Source organism: Triturus cristatus, chromosome 11 (genome assembly GCF_964204655.1).
Source record: "Triturus cristatus chromosome 11, aTriCri1.1, whole genome shotgun sequence".
Classification (NCBI taxonomy): Eukaryota; Metazoa; Chordata; class Amphibia; order Caudata; family Salamandridae; genus Triturus; species Triturus cristatus.
This window is the reverse complement of record NC_140594.1, coordinates 1,142,922,813-1,142,941,213: the sequence shown is the minus strand read 5'-3', so window position 1 is coordinate 1,142,941,213 and position 18,401 is coordinate 1,142,922,813. Positions and strand designations below refer to the sequence as shown.

Genomic DNA, 18,401 nt, shown 5'->3' with positions numbered 1-18,401 from the left:
GCTATGCTCACCACTATACCACCAACACCCTCTGATGTGTGTCCTCTAGGTTCCAGATGTTACAACGCCGAGTGCAGTGGCAATCTTGCACCGGTTCCAATCGTGCATTTGGTGTGGATACCAACATGAAAAGCTGTAGAAATTGTCTTGCAGAGGGTAAAGAACTGGGGATTGAAACCAAGGATAAAGCTGTGCAGAAGAGAAGAAATGGAAAGCAGCAGTACAAATAGTGGAAATGAGCATATGGGCAGCATCGGAAGCAAAGCAGCGAAGAGAAAGGGAGTAAATTCCATGAAATGCATAGGAGATTGATAAAAGCAGAACAAAAAGGGAAGAATGAAATTCAAAGCATGCCCCGAAAAACGTGTGAAGGTCCCACCTGTCATTTATGCTTCTAATTGGGTATCTTTACTTTCAAAGTATAGGGTTGATCCTTTGACGATCACTCTCTTGATTTACAGCAGAGACAGATAGTTGAGAAGTCTTTTCTCACATAGCTAGCACAAGCCTGCGCTTTTCCTTGCTGGCAGGGTGGAAATGACAGATTAGTCCTAGGAAGAAAAATCAAGCAATATTAGCAGAGGATGGTTTCGATCCATCGACCTCTGGGTTATGGGCCCAGCACGCTTCCGCTGCGCCACTCTGCTCCCTTGTGAAAGTGCTCTCTTTATGCAGAGGAGGAGCTTTCAGCGGAGTGGCAAGGGATTGGTGGGGCTCTCTCCTCATTTGCCTAAGCACATCGCAAGGTATGCTGGGTACAGAAAATCTTCATCTTCCCCACTCACAGTCAGTCATAACTGAAAGTGCAGACCCTCTTAGGAATTAGCCGTTTCAGGCCTTTACCAAGACAGCAGCTCTCTGTCCCTGTCCTTTCTCTGTGATCCTAGCACTAGCATACTCAGGATTTGGCTTTACCTGGGAGCCAGAGATCTACCCGGTGAGGGCTTGCCCGGTGTGAGGCTTTTGAGCGTTTGGGAGCGTTCGGGACGTGAGAGGACGCTGGACAGGAAACTATGCCAATTTGAAGTATCCAACCTTCCTGCTGCAGTGAGAGGCTCTTTCCGTGGAAATCTGCCACTTGGAGTCCTCTCAACTTGCCCTCTGATAAAACATTTTTCTGAGCCGCAGTTACATCCGATGGTTACAAGGTGGCGCTGCATTCAGGTGAGAACACAAGTATGCACAAAATCTTGGGGACTTTTGCCAGATTTATCGGTGGATCTTGCCTATTATTTTCAGAGGCTAGATATCGCCTAGAAATGCTTTTTAACATAGGGATGCTGGGGTTATAATTTCTGGTCGGGGCGCAGCCCTTTCATTGCCTGCCCCCAGCAAAATATTTATTATCAGCACATGTGAGTGGTGAGTGCTTTATGGAAAATAGCATATATTGGGACAATGAATGTAGCAGATGAGGCGATCGAGATGTCTACCTACGTGTTTGATTATTTTTTTATATAACGGCTGATTATTCTGTTTCTGATATTTCAGTTTTGTGACATGTTGCATTAAAATATATCCTGCTTGGAGAATATATAAATATTTGCACTGCGTTGGCCGGGAATCGAACCCGGGTCAACTGCTTGGAAGGCAGCTATGCTCACCACTATACCACCAACGCCCTCTGATGTGTGTCCTCTAGGTTCCAGATGTTACAACGCCGAGTGCAGTGGCAATCTTGCACCGGTTCCAATCGTGCATTTGGTGTGGATACCAACATGAAAAGCTGTAGAAATTGTCTTGCAGTGGGTAAAGAACTGGGGATTGAAACCAAGGATAAAGCTGTGCAGAAGAGAAGAAATGGAAAGCAGCAGTACAAATAGTGGAAATGAGCATATGGGCAGCATCGGAAGCAAAGCAGCGAAGAGAAAGGGAGTAAATTCCATGAAATGCATAGGAGATTGATAAAAGCAGAACAAAAAGGGAAGAATTAAATTCAAAGCATGCCCCGAAAAACGTGTGAAGGTCCCACCTGTCATTTATGCTTCTAATTGGGTATCTTTACTTTCAAAGTATAGTTTTGATCCTTTGACGATCACTCTCTTGATTTACAGCAGAGACAGATAGTTGAGAAGTCTTTTCTCACATAGCTAGCACAAGCCTGCGCTTTTCCTTGCTGGCAGGGTGGAAATGACAGATTAGTCCTAGGAAGAAAAATCAAGCAATATTAGCAGAGGATGGTTTCGATCCATCGACCTCTGGGTTATGGGCCCAGCACGCTTCCGCTGCGCCACTCTGCTCCCTTGTGAAAGTGCTCTCTTTATGCAGAGGAGGAGCTTTCAGCGGAGTGGCAAGGGATTGGTGGGGCTCTCTCCTCATTTGCCTAAGCACATCGCAAGGTATGCTGGGTACAGAAAATCTTCATCTTCCCCACTCACAGTCAGTCATAACTGAAAGTGCAGACCCTCTTAGGAATTAGCCGTTTCAGGCCTTTACCAAGACAGCAGCTCTCTGTCCCTGTCCTTTCTCTGTGATCCTAGCACTAGCATACTCAGGATTTGGCTTTACCTGGGAGCCAGAGATCTACCCGGTGAGGGCTTGCCCGGTGTGAGGCTTTTGAGCGTTTGGGAGCGTTCGGGACGTGAGAGGACGCTGGACAGGAAACTATGCCAATTTGAAGTATCCAACCTTCCTGCTGCAGCGAGAGGCTCTTTCCGTGGAAATCTGCCACTTGGAGTCATCTCAACTTGCCCTCTGATAAAACATTTTTCTGAGTCGCAGTTACATCCGATGGTTACAAGGTGGCGCTGCATTCAGGTGAGAGCACAAGTATGCACAAAATCTTGGGGACTTTTGCCAGATTTATCGGTGGATCTTGCCTATTATTTTCAGAGGCTAGATATCGCCTAGAAATGCTTTTTAAAATAGGGATGCTGGGGTTATAATGTCTGGTCGGGGCTCAGCCCTTTCATTGCCTGCCCCCAGCAAAATATTTATTATCAGCACATGTGAGTGGTGAGTGCTTTATGGAAAATAGCATATATTGGGACAATGAATGTAGCAGATGAGGCGATCGAGATGTCTACCTACGTGTTTGTTTATTTTTTTATATAACGGCTGATTATTCTGTTTCTGATATTTCAGTTTTGTGACATGTTGCATTAAAATATATCCTGCTTGGAGAATATATAAATATTTGCACTGCGTTGGCCGGGAATCGAACCCGGGTCAACTGCTTGGAAGGCAGCTATGCTCACCACTATACCACCAACACCCTCTGATGTGTGTCCTCTAGGTTCCAGATGTTACAACGCCGAGTGCAGTGGCAATCTTGCACCGGTTCCAATCGTGCATTTGGTGTGGATACCAACATGAAAAGCTGTAGAAATTGTCTTGCAGAGGGTAAAGAACTGGGGATTGAAACCAAGGATAAAGCTGTGCAGAAGAGAAGAAATGGAAAGCAGCAGTACAAATAGTGGAAATGAGCATATGGGCAGCATCGGAAGCAAAGCAGCGAAGAGAAAGGGAGTAAATTCCATGAAATGCATAGGAGATTGATAAAAGCAGAACAAAAAGGGAAGAATGAAATTCAAAGCATGCCCCGAAAAACGTGTGAAGGTCCCACCTGTCATTTATGCTTCTAATTGGGTATCTTTACTTTCAAAGTATAGGGTTGATCCTTTGACGATCACTCTCTTGATTTACAGCAGAGACAGATAGTTGAGAAGTCTTTTCTCACATAGCTAGCACAAGCCTGCGCTTTTCCTTGCTGGCAGGGTGGAAATGACAGATTAGTCCTAGGAAGAAAAATCAAGCAATATTAGCAGAGGATGGTTTCGATCCATCGACCTCTGGGTTATGGGCCCAGCACGCTTCCGCTGCGCCACTCTGCTCCCTTGTGAAAGTGCTCTCTTTATGCAGAGGAGGAGCTTTCAGCGGAGTGGCAAGGGATTGGTGGGGCTCTCTCCTCATTTGCCTAAGCACATCGCAAGGTATGCTGGGTACAGAAAATCTTCATCTTCCCCACTCACAGTCAGTCATAACTGAAAGTGCAGACCCTCTTAGGAATTAGCCGTTTCAGGCCTTTACCAAGACAGCAGCTCTCTGTCCCTGTCCTTTCTCTGTGATCCTAGCACTAGCATACTCAGGATTTGGCTTTACCTGGGAGCCAGAGATCTACCCGGTGAGGGCTTGCCCGGTGTGAGGCTTTTGAGCGTTTGGGAGCGTTCGGGACGTGAGAGGACGCTGGACAGGAAACTATGCCAATTTGAAGTATCCAACCTTCCTGCTGCAGTGAGAGGCTCTTTCCGTGGAAATCTGCCACTTGGAGTCCTCTCAACTTGCCCTCTGATAAAACATTTTTCTGAGCCGCAGTTACATCCGATGGTTACAAGGTGGCGCTGCATTCAGGTGAGAACACAAGTATGCACAAAATCTTGGGGACTTTTGCCAGATTTATCGGTGGATCTTGCCTATTATTTTCAGAGGCTAGATATCGCCTAGAAATGCTTTTTAACATAGGGATGCTGGGGTTATAATTTCTGGTCGGGGCGCAGCCCTTTCATTGCCTGCCCCCAGCAAAATATTTATTATCAGCACATGTGAGTGGTGAGTGCTTTATGGAAAATAGCATATATTGGGACAATGAATGTAGCAGATGAGGCGATCGAGATGTCTACCTACGTGTTTGATTATTTTTTTATATAACGGCTGATTATTCTGTTTCTGATATTTCAGTTTTGTGACATGTTGCATTAAAATATATCCTGCTTGGAGAATATATAAATATTTGCACTGCGTTGGCCGGGAATCGAACCCGGGTCAACTGCTTGGAAGGCAGCTATGCTCACCACTATACCACCAACGCCCTCTGATGTGTGTCCTCTAGGTTCCAGATGTTACAACGCCGAGTGCAGTGGCAATCTTGCACCGGTTCCAATCGTGCATTTGGTGTGGATACCAACATGAAAAGCTGTAGAAATTGTCTTGCAGTGGGTAAAGAACTGGGGATTGAAACCAAGGATAAAGCTGTGCAGAAGAGAAGAAATGGAAAGCAGCAGTACAAATAGTGGAAATGAGCATATGGGCAGCATCGGAAGCAAAGCAGCGAAGAGAAAGGGAGTAAATTCCATGAAATGCATAGGAGATTGATAAAAGCAGAACAAAAAGGGAAGAATTAAATTCAAAGCATGCCCCGAAAAACGTGTGAAGGTCCCACCTGTCATTTATGCTTCTAATTGGGTATCTTTACTTTCAAAGTATAGTTTTGATCCTTTGACGATCACTCTCTTGATTTACAGCAGAGACAGATAGTTGAGAAGTCTTTTCTCACATAGCTAGCACAAGCCTGCGCTTTTCCTTGCTGGCAGGGTGGAAATGACAGATTAGTCCTAGGAAGAAAAATCAAGCAATATTAGCAGAGGATGGTTTCGATCCATCGACCTCTGGGTTATGGGCCCAGCACGCTTCCGCTGCGCCACTCTGCTCCCTTGTGAAAGTGCTCTCTTTATGCAGAGGAGGAGCTTTCAGCGGAGTGGCAAGGGATTGGTGGGGCTCTCTCCTCATTTGCCTAAGCACATCGCAAGGTATGCTGGGTACAGAAAATCTTCATCTTCCCCACTCACAGTCAGTCATAACTGAAAGTGCAGACCCTCTTAGGAATTAGCCGTTTCAGGCCTTTACCAAGACAGCAGCTCTCTGTCCCTGTCCTTTCTCTGTGATCCTAGCACTAGCATACTCAGGATTTGGCTTTACCTGGGAGCCAGAGATCTACCCGGTGAGGGCTTGCCCGGTGTGAGGCTTTTGAGCGTTTGGGAGCGTTCGGGACGTGAGAGGACGCTGGACAGGAAACTATGCCAATTTGAAGTATCCAACCTTCCTGCTGCAGTGAGAGGCTCTTTCCGTGGAAATCTGCCACTTGGAGTCCTCTCAACTTGCCCTCTGATAAAACATTTTTCTGAGCCGCAGTTACATCCGATGGTTACAAGGTGGCGCTGCATTCAGGTGAGAACACAAGTATGCACAAAATCTTGGGGACTTTTGCCAGATTTATCGGTGGATCTTGCCTATTATTTTCAGAGGCTAGATATCGCCTAGAAATGCTTTTTAACATAGGGATGCTGGGGTTATAATTTCTGGTCGGGGCGCAGCCCTTTCATTGCCTGCCCCCAGCAAAATATTTATTATCAGCACATGTGAGTGGTGAGTGCTTTATGGAAAATAGCATATATTGGGACAATGAATGTAGCAGATGAGGCGATCGAGATGTCTACCTACGTGTTTGATTATTTTTTTATATAACGGCTGATTATTCTATTTCTGATATTTCAGTTTTGTGACATGTTGCATTAAAATATATCCTGCTTGGAGAATATATAAATATTTGCACTGCGTTGGCCGGGAATCGAACCCGGGTCAACTGCTTGGAAGGCAGCTATGCTCACCACTATACCACCAACGCCCTCTGATGTGTGTCCTCTAGGTTCCAGATGTTACAACGCCGAGTGCAGTGGCAATCTTGCACCGGTTCCAATCGTGCATTTGGTGTGGATACCAACATGAAAAGCTGTAGAAATTGTCTTGCAGTGGGTAAAGAACTGGGGATTGAAACCAAGGATAAAGCTGTGCAGAAGAGAAGAAATGGAAAGCAGCAGTACAAATAGTGGAAATGAGCATATGGGCAGCATCGGAAGCAAAGCAGCGAAGAGAAAGGGAGTAAATTCCATGAAATGCATAGGAGATTGATAAAAGCAGAACAAAAAGGGAAGAATTAAATTCAAAGCATGCCCCGAAAAACGTGTGAAGGTCCCACCTGTCATTTATGCTTCTAATTGGGTATCTTTACTTTCAAAGTATAGTTTTGATCCTTTGACGATCACTCTCTTGATTTACAGCAGAGACAGATAGTTGAGAAGTCTTTTCTCACATAGCTAGCACAAGCCTGCGCTTTTCCTTGCTGGCAGGGTGGAAATGACAGATTAGTCCTAGGAAGAAAAATCAAGCAATATTAGCAGAGGATGGTTTCGATCCATCGACCTCTGGGTTATGGGCCCAGCACGCTTCCGCTGCGCCACTCTGCTCCCTTGTGAAAGTGCTCTCTTTATGCAGAGGAGGAGCTTTCAGCGGAGTGGCAAGGGATTGGTGGGGCTCTCTCCTCATTTGCCTAAGCACATCGCAAGGTATGCTGGGTACAGAAAATCTTCATCTTCCCCACTCACAGTCAGTCATAACTGAAAGTGCAGACCCTCTTAGGAATTAGCCGTTTCAGGCCTTTACCAAGACAGCAGCTCTCTGTCCCTGTCCTTTCTCTGTGATCCTAGCACTAGCATACTCAGGATTTGGCTTTACCTGGGAGCCAGAGATCTACCCGGTGAGGGCGAGGCTTTTGAGCGTTTGGGAGCGTTCGGGACGTGAGAGGACGCTGGACAGGAAACTATGCCAATTTGAAGTATCCAACCTTCCTGCTGCAGCGAGAGGCTCTTTCCGTGGAAATCTGCCACTTGGAGTCATCTCAACTTGCCCTCTGATAAAACATTTTTCTGAGTCGCAGTTACATCCGATGGTTACAAGGTGGCGCTGCATTCAGGTGAGAGCACAAGTATGCACAAAATCTTGGTGTGGATACCAACATGAAAAGCTGTAGAAATTGTCTTGCAGAGGGTAAAGAACTGGGGATTGAAACCAAGGATAAAGCTGTGCAGAAGAGAAGAAATGGAAAGCAGCAGTACAAATAGTGGAAATGAGCATATGGGCAGCATCGGAAGCAAAGCAGCGAAGAGAAAGGGAGTAAATTCCATGAAATGCATAGGAGATTGATAAAAGCAGAACAAAAAGGGAAGAATGAAATTCAAAGCATGCCCCGAAAAACGTGTGAAGGTCCCACCTGTCATTTATGCTTCTAATTGGGTATCTTTACTTTCAAAGTATAGGGTTGATCCTTTGACGATCACTCTCTTGATTTACAGCAGAGACAGATAGTTGAGAAGTCTTTTCTCACATAGCTAGCACAAGCCTGCGCTTTTCCTTGCTGGCAGGGTGGAAATGACAGATTAGTCCTAGGAAGAAAAATCAAGCAATATTAGCAGAGGATGGTTTCGATCCATCGACCTCTGGGTTATGGGCCCAGCACGCTTCCGCTGCGCCACTCTGCTCCCTTGTGAAAGTGCTCTCTTTATGCAGAGGAGGAGCTTTCAGCGGAGTGGCAAGGGATTGGTGGGGCTCTCTCCTCATTTGCCTAAGCACATCGCAAGGTATGCTGGGTACAGAAAATCTTCATCTTCCCCACTCACAGTCAGTCATAACTGAAAGTGCAGACCCTCTTAGGAATTAGCCGTTTCAGGCCTTTACCAAGACAGCAGCTCTCTGTCCCTGTCCTTTCTCTGTGATCCTAGCACTAGCATACTCAGGATTTGGCTTTACCTGGGAGCCAGAGATCTACCCGGTGAGGGCTTGCCCGGTGTGAGGCTTTTGAGCGTTTGGGAGCGTTCGGGACGTGAGAGGACGCTGGACAGGAAACTATGCCAATTTGAAGTATCCAACCTTCCTGCTGCAGTGAGAGGCTCTTTCCGTGGAAATCTGCCACTTGGAGTCCTCTCAACTTGCCCTCTGATAAAACATTTTTCTGAGCCGCAGTTACATCCGATGGTTACAAGGTGGCGCTGCATTCAGGTGAGAACACAAGTATGCACAAAATCTTGGGGACTTTTGCCAGATTTATCGGTGGATCTTGCCTATTATTTTCAGAGGCTAGATATCGCCTAGAAATGCTTTTTAACATAGGGATGCTGGGGTTATAATTTCTGGTCGGGGCGCAGCCCTTTCATTGCCTGCCCCCAGCAAAATATTTATTATCAGCACATGTGAGTGGTGAGTGCTTTATGGAAAATAGCATATATTGGGACAATGAATGTAGCAGATGAGGCGATCGAGATGTCTACCTACGTGTTTGATTATTTTTTTATATAACGGCTGATTATTCTGTTTCTGATATTTCAGTTTTGTGACATGTTGCATTAAAATATATCCTGCTTGGAGAATATATAAATATTTGCACTGCGTTGGCCGGGAATCGAACCCGGGTCAACTGCTTGGAAGGCAGCTATGCTCACCACTATACCACCAACGCCCTCTGATGTGTGTCCTCTAGGTTCCAGATGTTACAACGCCGAGTGCAGTGGCAATCTTGCACCGGTTCCAATCGTGCATTTGGTGTGGATACCAACATGAAAAGCTGTAGAAATTGTCTTGCAGTGGGTAAAGAACTGGGGATTGAAACCAAGGATAAAGCTGTGCAGAAGAGAAGAAATGGAAAGCAGCAGTACAAATAGTGGAAATGAGCATATGGGCAGCATCGGAAGCAAAGCAGCGAAGAGAAAGGGAGTAAATTCCATGAAATGCATAGGAGATTGATAAAAGCAGAACAAAAAGGGAAGAATTAAATTCAAAGCATGCCCCGAAAAACGTGTGAAGGTCCCACCTGTCATTTATGCTTCTAATTGGGTATCTTTACTTTCAAAGTATAGTTTTGATCCTTTGACGATCACTCTCTTGATTTACAGCAGAGACAGATAGTTGAGAAGTCTTTTCTCACATAGCTAGCACAAGCCTGCGCTTTTCCTTGCTGGCAGGGTGGAAATGACAGATTAGTCCTAGGAAGAAAAATCAAGCAATATTAGCAGAGGATGGTTTCGATCCATCGACCTCTGGGTTATGGGCCCAGCACGCTTCCGCTGCGCCACTCTGCTCCCTTGTGAAAGTGCTCTCTTTATGCAGAGGAGGAGCTTTCAGCGGAGTGGCAAGGGATTGGTGGGGCTCTCTCCTCATTTGCCTAAGCACATCGCAAGGTATGCTGGGTACAGAAAATCTTCATCTTCCCCACTCACAGTCAGTCATAACTGAAAGTGCAGACCCTCTTAGGAATTAGCCGTTTCAGGCCTTTACCAAGACAGCAGCTCTCTGTCCCTGTCCTTTCTCTGTGATCCTAGCACTAGCATACTCAGGATTTGGCTTTACCTGGGAGCCAGAGATCTACCCGGTGAGGGCTTGCCCGGTGTGAGGCTTTTGAGCGTTTGGGAGCGTTCGGGACGTGAGAGGACGCTGGACAGGAAACTATGCCAATTTGAAGTATCCAACCTTCCTGCTGCAGCGAGAGGCTCTTTCCGTGGAAATCTGCCACTTGGAGTCATCTCAACTTGCCCTCTGATAAAACATTTTTCTGAGTCGCAGTTACATCCGATGGTTACAAGGTGGCGCTGCATTCAGGTGAGAGCACAAGTATGCACAAAATCTTGGGGACTTTTGCCAGATTTATCGGTGGATCTTGCCTATTATTTTCAGAGGCTAGATATCGCCTAGAAATGCTTTTTAAAATAGGGATGCTGGGGTTATAATGTCTGGTCGGGGCTCAGCCCTTTCATTGCCTGCCCCCAGCAAAATATTTATTATCAGCACATGTGAGTGGTGAGTGCTTTATGGAAAATAGCATATATTGGGACAATGAATGTAGCAGATGAGGCGATCGAGATGTCTACCTACGTGTTTGTTTATTTTTTTATATAACGGCTGATTATTCTGTTTCTGATATTTCAGTTTTGTGACATGTTGCATTAAAATATATCCTGCTTGGAGAATATATAAATATTTGCACTGCGTTGGCCGGGAATCGAACCCGGGTCAACTGCTTGGAAGGCAGCTATGCTCACCACTATACCACCAACACCCTCTGATGTGTGTCCTCTAGGTTCCAGATGTTACAACGCCGAGTGCAGTGGCAATCTTGCACCGGTTCCAATCGTGCATTTGGTGTGGATACCAACATGAAAAGCTGTAGAAATTGTCTTGCAGAGGGTAAAGAACTGGGGATTGAAACCAAGGATAAAGCTGTGCAGAAGAGAAGAAATGGAAAGCAGCAGTACAAATAGTGGAAATGAGCATATGGGCAGCATCGGAAGCAAAGCAGCGAAGAGAAAGGGAGTAAATTCCATGAAATGCATAGGAGATTGATAAAAGCAGAACAAAAAGGGAAGAATGAAATTCAAAGCATGCCCCGAAAAACGTGTGAAGGTCCCACCTGTCATTTATGCTTCTAATTGGGTATCTTTACTTTCAAAGTATAGGGTTGATCCTTTGACGATCACTCTCTTGATTTACAGCAGAGACAGATAGTTGAGAAGTCTTTTCTCACATAGCTAGCACAAGCCTGCGCTTTTCCTTGCTGGCAGGGTGGAAATGACAGATTAGTCCTAGGAAGAAAAATCAAGCAATATTAGCAGAGGATGGTTTCGATCCATCGACCTCTGGGTTATGGGCCCAGCACGCTTCCGCTGCGCCACTCTGCTCCCTTGTGAAAGTGCTCTCTTTATGCAGAGGAGGAGCTTTCAGCGGAGTGGCAAGGGATTGGTGGGGCTCTCTCCTCATTTGCCTAAGCACATCGCAAGGTATGCTGGGTACAGAAAATCTTCATCTTCCCCACTCACAGTCAGTCATAACTGAAAGTGCAGACCCTCTTAGGAATTAGCCGTTTCAGGCCTTTACCAAGACAGCAGCTCTCTGTCCCTGTCCTTTCTCTGTGATCCTAGCACTAGCATACTCAGGATTTGGCTTTACCTGGGAGCCAGAGATCTACCCGGTGAGGGCTTGCCCGGTGTGAGGCTTTTGAGCGTTTGGGAGCGTTCGGGACGTGAGAGGACGCTGGACAGGAAACTATGCCAATTTGAAGTATCCAACCTTCCTGCTGCAGTGAGAGGCTCTTTCCGTGGAAATCTGCCACTTGGAGTCCTCTCAACTTGCCCTCTGATAAAACATTTTTCTGAGCCGCAGTTACATCCGATGGTTACAAGGTGGCGCTGCATTCAGGTGAGAACACAAGTATGCACAAAATCTTGGGGACTTTTGCCAGATTTATCGGTGGATCTTGCCTATTATTTTCAGAGGCTAGATATCGCCTAGAAATGCTTTTTAACATAGGGATGCTGGGGTTATAATTTCTGGTCGGGGCGCAGCCCTTTCATTGCCTGCCCCCAGCAAAATATTTATTATCAGCACATGTGAGTGGTGAGTGCTTTATGGAAAATAGCATATATTGGGACAATGAATGTAGCAGATGAGGCGATCGAGATGTCTACCTACGTGTTTGATTATTTTTTTATATAACGGCTGATTATTCTGTTTCTGATATTTCAGTTTTGTGACATGTTGCATTAAAATATATCCTGCTTGGAGAATATATAAATATTTGCACTGCGTTGGCCGGGAATCGAACCCGGGTCAACTGCTTGGAAGGCAGCTATGCTCACCACTATACCACCAACGCCCTCTGATGTGTGTCCTCTAGGTTCCAGATGTTACAACGCCGAGTGCAGTGGCAATCTTGCACCGGTTCCAATCGTGCATTTGGTGTGGATACCAACATGAAAAGCTGTAGAAATTGTCTTGCAGTGGGTAAAGAACTGGGGATTGAAACCAAGGATAAAGCTGTGCAGAAGAGAAGAAATGGAAAGCAGCAGTACAAATAGTGGAAATGAGCATATGGGCAGCATCGGAAGCAAAGCAGCGAAGAGAAAGGGAGTAAATTCCATGAAATGCATAGGAGATTGATAAAAGCAGAACAAAAAGGGAAGAATTAAATTCAAAGCATGCCCCGAAAAACGTGTGAAGGTCCCACCTGTCATTTATGCTTCTAATTGGGTATCTTTACTTTCAAAGTATAGTTTTGATCCTTTGACGATCACTCTCTTGATTTACAGCAGAGACAGATAGTTGAGAAGTCTTTTCTCACATAGCTAGCACAAGCCTGCGCTTTTCCTTGCTGGCAGGGTGGAAATGACAGATTAGTCCTAGGAAGAAAAATCAAGCAATATTAGCAGAGGATGGTTTCGATCCATCGACCTCTGGGTTATGGGCCCAGCACGCTTCCGCTGCGCCACTCTGCTCCCTTGTGAAAGTGCTCTCTTTATGCAGAGGAGGAGCTTTCAGCGGAGTGGCAAGGGATTGGTGGGGCTCTCTCCTCATTTGCCTAAGCACATCGCAAGGTATGCTGGGTACAGAAAATCTTCATCTTCCCCACTCACAGTCAGTCATAACTGAAAGTGCAGACCCTCTTAGGAATTAGCCGTTTCAGGCCTTTACCAAGACAGCAGCTCTCTGTCCCTGTCCTTTCTCTGTGATCCTAGCACTAGCATACTCAGGATTTGGCTTTACCTGGGAGCCAGAGATCTACCCGGTGAGGGCTTGCCCGGTGTGAGGCTTTTGAGCGTTTGGGAGCGTTCGGGACGTGAGAGGACGCTGGACAGGAAACTATGCCAATTTGAAGTATCCAACCTTCCTGCTGCAGCGAGAGGCTCTTTCCGTGGAAATCTGCCACTTGGAGTCATCTCAACTTGCCCTCTGATAAAACATTTTTCTGAGTCGCAGTTACATCCGATGGTTACAAGGTGGCGCTGCATTCAGGTGAGAGCACAAGTATGCACAAAATCTTGGGGACTTTTGCCAGATTTATCGGTGGATCTTGCCTATTATTTTCAGAGGCTAGATATCGCCTAGAAATGCTTTTTAAAATAGGGATGCTGGGGTTATAATGTCTGGTCGGGGCTCAGCCCTTTCATTGCCTGCCCCCAGCAAAATATTTATTATCAGCACATGTGAGTGGTGAGTGCTTTATGGAAAATAGCATATATTGGGACAATGAATGTAGCAGATGAGGCGATCGAGATGTCTACCTACGTGTTTGTTTATTTTTTTATATAACGGCTGATTATTCTGTTTCTGATATTTCAGTTTTGTGACATGTTGCATTAAAATATATCCTGCTTGGAGAATATATAAATATTTGCACTGCGTTGGCCGGGAATCGAACCCGGGTCAACTGCTTGGAAGGCAGCTATGCTCACCACTATACCACCAACACCCTCTGATGTGTGTCCTCTAGGTTCCAGATGTTACAACGCCGAGTGCAGTGGCAATCTTGCACCGGTTCCAATCGTGCATTTGGTGTGGATACCAACATGAAAAGCTGTAGAAATTGTCTTGCAGAGGGTAAAGAACTGGGGATTGAAACCAAGGATAAAGCTGTGCAGAAGAGAAGAAATGGAAAGCAGCAGTACAAATAGTGGAAATGAGCATATGGGCAGCATCGGAAGCAAAGCAGCGAAGAGAAAGGGAGTAAATTCCATGAAATGCATAGGAGATTGATAAAAGCAGAACAAAAAGGGAAGAATGAAATTCAAAGCATGCCCCGAAAAACGTGTGAAGGTCCCACCTGTCATTTATGCTTCTAATTGGGTATCTTTACTTTCAAAGTATAGGGTTGATCCTTTGACGATCACTCTCTTGATTTACAGCAGAGACAGATAGTTGAGAAGTCTTTTCTCACATAGCTAGCACAAGCCTGCGCTTTTCCTTGCTGGCAGGGTGGAAATGACAGATTAGTCCTAGGAAGAAAAATCAAGCAATATTAGCAGAGGATGGTTTCGATCCATCGACCTCTGGGTTATGGGCCCAGCACGCTTCCGCTGCGCCACTCTGCTCCCTTGTGAAAGTGCTCTCTTTATGCAGAGGAGGAGCTTTCAGCGGAGTGGCAAGGGATTGGTGGGGCTCTCTCCTCATTTGCCTAAGCACATCGCAAGGTATGCTGGGTACAGAAAATCTTCATCTTCCCCACTCACAGTCAGTCATAACTGAAAGTGCAGACCCTCTTAGGAATTAGCCGTTTCAGGCCTTTACCAAGACAGCAGCTCTCTGTCCCTGTCCTTTCTCTGTGATCCTAGCACTAGCATACTCAGGATTTGGCTTTACCTGGGAGCCAGAGATCTACCCGGTGAGGGCTTGCCCGGTGTGAGGCTTTTGAGCGTTTGGGAGCGTTCGGGACGTGAGAGGACGCTGGACAGGAAACTATGCCAATTTGAAGTATCCAACCTTCCTGCTGCAGTGAGAGGCTCTTTCCGTGGAAATCTGCCACTTGGAGTCCTCTCAACTTGCCCTCTGATAAAACATTTTTCTGAGCCGCAGTTACATCCGATGGTTACAAGGTGGCGCTGCATTCAGGTGAGAACACAAGTATGCACAAAATCTTGGGGACTTTTGCCAGATTTATCGGTGGATCTTGCCTATTATTTTCAGAGGCTAGATATCGCCTAGAAATGCTTTTTAACATAGGGATGCTGGGGTTATAATTTCTGGTCGGGGCGCAGCCCTTTCATTGCCTGCCCCCAGCAAAATATTTATTATCAGCACATGTGAGTGGTGAGTGCTTTATGGAAAATAGCATATATTGGGACAATGAATGTAGCAGATGAGGCGATCGAGATGTCTACCTACGTGTTTGATTATTTTTTTATATAACGGCTGATTATTCTGTTTCTGATATTTCAGTTTTGTGACATGTTGCATTAAAATATATCCTGCTTGGAGAATATATAAATATTTGCACTGCGTTGGCCGGGAATCGAACCCGGGTCAACTGCTTGGAAGGCAGCTATGCTCACCACTATACCACCAACGCCCTCTGATGTGTGTCCTCTAGGTTCCAGATGTTACAACGCCGAGTGCAGTGGCAATCTTGCACCGGTTCCAATCGTGCATTTGGTGTGGATACCAACATGAAAAGCTGTAGAAATTGTCTTGCAGTGGGTAAAGAACTGGGGATTGAAACCAAGGATAAAGCTGTGCAGAAGAGAAGAAATGGAAAGCAGCAGTACAAATAGTGGAAATGAGCATATGGGCAGCATCGGAAGCAAAGCAGCGAAGAGAAAGGGAGTAAATTCCATGAAATGCATAGGAGATTGATAAAAGCAGAACAAAAAGGGAAGAATTAAATTCAAAGCATGCCCCGAAAAACGTGTGAAGGTCCCACCTGTCATTTATGCTTCTAATTGGGTATCTTTACTTTCAAAGTATAGTTTTGATCCTTTGACGATCACTCTCTTGATTTACAGCAGAGACAGATAGTTGAGAAGTCTTTTCTCACATAGCTAGCACAAGCCTGCGCTTTTCCTTGCTGGCAGGGTGGAAATGACAGATTAGTCCTAGGAAGAAAAATCAAGCAATATTAGCAGAGGATGGTTTCGATCCATCGACCTCTGGGTTATGGGCCCAGCACGCTTCCGCTGCGCCACTCTGCTCCCTTGTGAAAGTGCTCTCTTTATGCAGAGGAGGAGCTTTCAGCGGAGTGGCAAGGGATTGGTGGGGCTCTCTCCTCATTTGCCTAAGCACATCGCAAGGTATGCTGGGTACAGAAAATCTTCATCTTCCCCACTCACAGTCAGTCATAACTGAAAGTGCAGACCCTCTTAGGAATTAGCCGTTTCAGGCCTTTACCAAGACAGCAGCTCTCTGTCCCTGTCCTTTCTCTGTGATCCTAGCACTAGCATACTCAGGATTTGGCTTTACCTGGGAGCCAGAGATCTACCCGGTGAGGGCTTGCCCGGTGTGAGGCTTTTGAGCGTTTGGGAGCGTTCGGGACGTGAGAGGACGCTGGACAGGAAACTATGCCAATTTGAAGTATCCAACCTTCCTGCTGCAGTGAGAGGCTCTTTCCGTGGAAATCTGCCACTTGGAGTCCTCTCAACTTGCCCTCTGATAAAACATTTTTCTGAGCCGCAGTTACATCCGATGGTTACAAGGTGGCGCTGCATTCAGGTGAGAACACAAGTATGCACAAAATCTTGGGGACTTTTGCCAGATTTATCGGTGGATCTTGCCTATTATTTTCAGAGGCTAGATATCGCCTAGAAATGCTTTTTAACATAGGGATGCTGGGGTTATAATTTCTGGTCGGGGCGCAGCCCTTTCATTGCCTGCCCCCAGCAAAATATTTATTATCAGCACATGTGAGTGGTGAGTGCTTTATGGAAAATAGCATATATTGGGACAATGAATGTAGCAGATGAGGCGATCGAGATGTCTACCTACGTGTTTGATTATTTTTTTATATAACGGCTGATTATTCTATTTCTGATATTTCAGTTTTGTGACATGTTGCATTAAAATATATCCTGCTTGGAGAATATATAAATATTTGCACTGCGTTGGCCGGGAATCGAACCCGGGTCAACTGCTTGGAAGGCAGCTATGCTCACCACTATACCACCAACGCCCTCTGATGTGTGTCCTCTAGGTTCCAGATGTTACAACGCCGAGTGCAGTGGCAATCTTGCACCGGTTCCAATCGTGCATTTGGTGTGGATACCAACATGAAAAGCTGTAGAAATTGTCTTGCAGTGGGTAAAGAACTGGGGATTGAAACCAAGGATAAAGCTGTGCAGAAGAGAAGAAATGGAAAGCAGCAGTACAAATAGTGGAAATGAGCATATGGGCAGCATCGGAAGCAAAGCAGCGAAGAGAAAGGGAGTAAATTCCATGAAATGCATAGGAGATTGATAAAAGCAGAACAAAAAGGGAAGAATTAAATTCAAAGCATGCCCCGAAAAACGTGTGAAGGTCCCACCTGTCATTTATGCTTCTAATTGGGTATCTTTACTTTCAAAGTATAGTTTTGATCCTTTGACGATCACTCTCTTGATTTACAGCAGAGACAGATAGTTGAGAAGTCTTTTCTCACATAGCTAGCACAAGCCTGCGCTTTTCCTTGCTGGCAGGGTGGAAATGACAGATTAGTCCTAGGAAGAAAAATCAAGCAATATTAGCAGAGGATGGTTTCGATCCATCGACCTCTGGGTTATGGGCCCAGCACGCTTCCGCTGCGCCACTCTGCTCCCTTGTGAAAGTGCTCTCTTTATGCAGAGGAGGAGCTTTCAGCGGAGTGGCAAGGGATTGGTGGGGCTCTCTCCTCATTTGCCTAAGCACATCGCAAGGTATGCTGGGTACAGAAAATCTTCATCTTCCCCACTCACAGTCAGTCATAACTGAAAGTGCAGACCCTCTTAGGAATTAGCCGTTTCAGGCCTTTACCAAGACAGCAGCTCTCTGTCCCTGTCCTTTCTCTGTGATCCTAGCACTAGCATACTCAGGATTTGGCTTTACCTGGGAGCCAGAGATCTACCCGGTGAGGGCGAGGCTTTTGAGCGTTTGGGAGCGTTCGGGACGTGAGAGGACGCTGGACAGGAAACTATGCCAATTTGAAGTATCCAACCTTCCTGCTGCAGCGAGAGGCTCTTTCCGTGGAAATCTGCCACTTGGAGTCATCTCAACTTGCCCTCTGATAAAACATTTTTCTGAGTCGCAGTTACATCCGATGGTTACAAGGTGGCGCTGCATTCAGGTGAGAGCACAAGTATGCACAAAATCTTGGTGTGGATACCAACATGAAAAGCTGTAGAAATTGTCTTGCAGAGGGTAAAGAACTGGGGATTGAAACCAAGGATAAAGCTGTGCAGAAGAGAAGAAATGGAAAGCAGCAGTACAAATAGTGGAAATGAGCATATGGGCAGCATCGGAAGCAAAGCAGCGAAGAGAAAGGGAGTAAATTCCATGAAATGCATAGGAGATTGATAAAAGCAGAACAAAAA

The 18,401-nt window shown here is 45.8% G+C and overlaps 10 non-coding genes across 10 annotated transcripts; all 10 read right to left on the bottom strand.

Annotated features, from left to right (window-relative positions):
* Positions 1-1,549: 1,549 nt before the first annotated feature.
* TRNAG-UCC (transfer RNA glycine (anticodon UCC)) lies at positions 1,550-1,621 on the bottom strand. Its single transcript has one exon. It is a non-coding gene; the product is annotated as a tRNA-Gly (tRNA).
* A 1,521-nt stretch (positions 1,622-3,142) lies between these two features.
* Positions 3,143-3,214, bottom strand: TRNAG-UCC (transfer RNA glycine (anticodon UCC)). The gene has a single exon. It is a non-coding gene; the product is annotated as a tRNA-Gly (tRNA).
* A 1,521-nt stretch (positions 3,215-4,735) lies between these two features.
* Positions 4,736-4,807, bottom strand: TRNAG-UCC (transfer RNA glycine (anticodon UCC)). The gene has a single exon. It is a non-coding gene; the product is annotated as a tRNA-Gly (tRNA).
* A 1,521-nt stretch (positions 4,808-6,328) lies between these two features.
* TRNAG-UCC (transfer RNA glycine (anticodon UCC)) lies at positions 6,329-6,400 on the bottom strand. Its single transcript has one exon. It is a non-coding gene; the product is annotated as a tRNA-Gly (tRNA).
* Positions 6,401-8,992: 2,592 nt separating this feature from the next.
* TRNAG-UCC (transfer RNA glycine (anticodon UCC)) lies at positions 8,993-9,064 on the bottom strand. The gene has a single exon. It is a non-coding gene; the product is annotated as a tRNA-Gly (tRNA).
* Positions 9,065-10,585: 1,521 nt separating this feature from the next.
* On the bottom strand, positions 10,586-10,657 carry TRNAG-UCC (transfer RNA glycine (anticodon UCC)). The gene has a single exon. It is a non-coding gene; the product is annotated as a tRNA-Gly (tRNA).
* Positions 10,658-12,178: 1,521 nt separating this feature from the next.
* Positions 12,179-12,250, bottom strand: TRNAG-UCC (transfer RNA glycine (anticodon UCC)). Its single transcript has one exon. It is a non-coding gene; the product is annotated as a tRNA-Gly (tRNA).
* A 1,521-nt stretch (positions 12,251-13,771) lies between these two features.
* TRNAG-UCC (transfer RNA glycine (anticodon UCC)) lies at positions 13,772-13,843 on the bottom strand. Its single transcript has one exon. It is a non-coding gene; the product is annotated as a tRNA-Gly (tRNA).
* Positions 13,844-15,364: 1,521 nt separating this feature from the next.
* Positions 15,365-15,436, bottom strand: TRNAG-UCC (transfer RNA glycine (anticodon UCC)). Its single transcript has one exon. It is a non-coding gene; the product is annotated as a tRNA-Gly (tRNA).
* Positions 15,437-16,957: 1,521 nt separating this feature from the next.
* TRNAG-UCC (transfer RNA glycine (anticodon UCC)) lies at positions 16,958-17,029 on the bottom strand. The gene has a single exon. It is a non-coding gene; the product is annotated as a tRNA-Gly (tRNA).
* Positions 17,030-18,401: the final 1,372 nt, after the last annotated feature.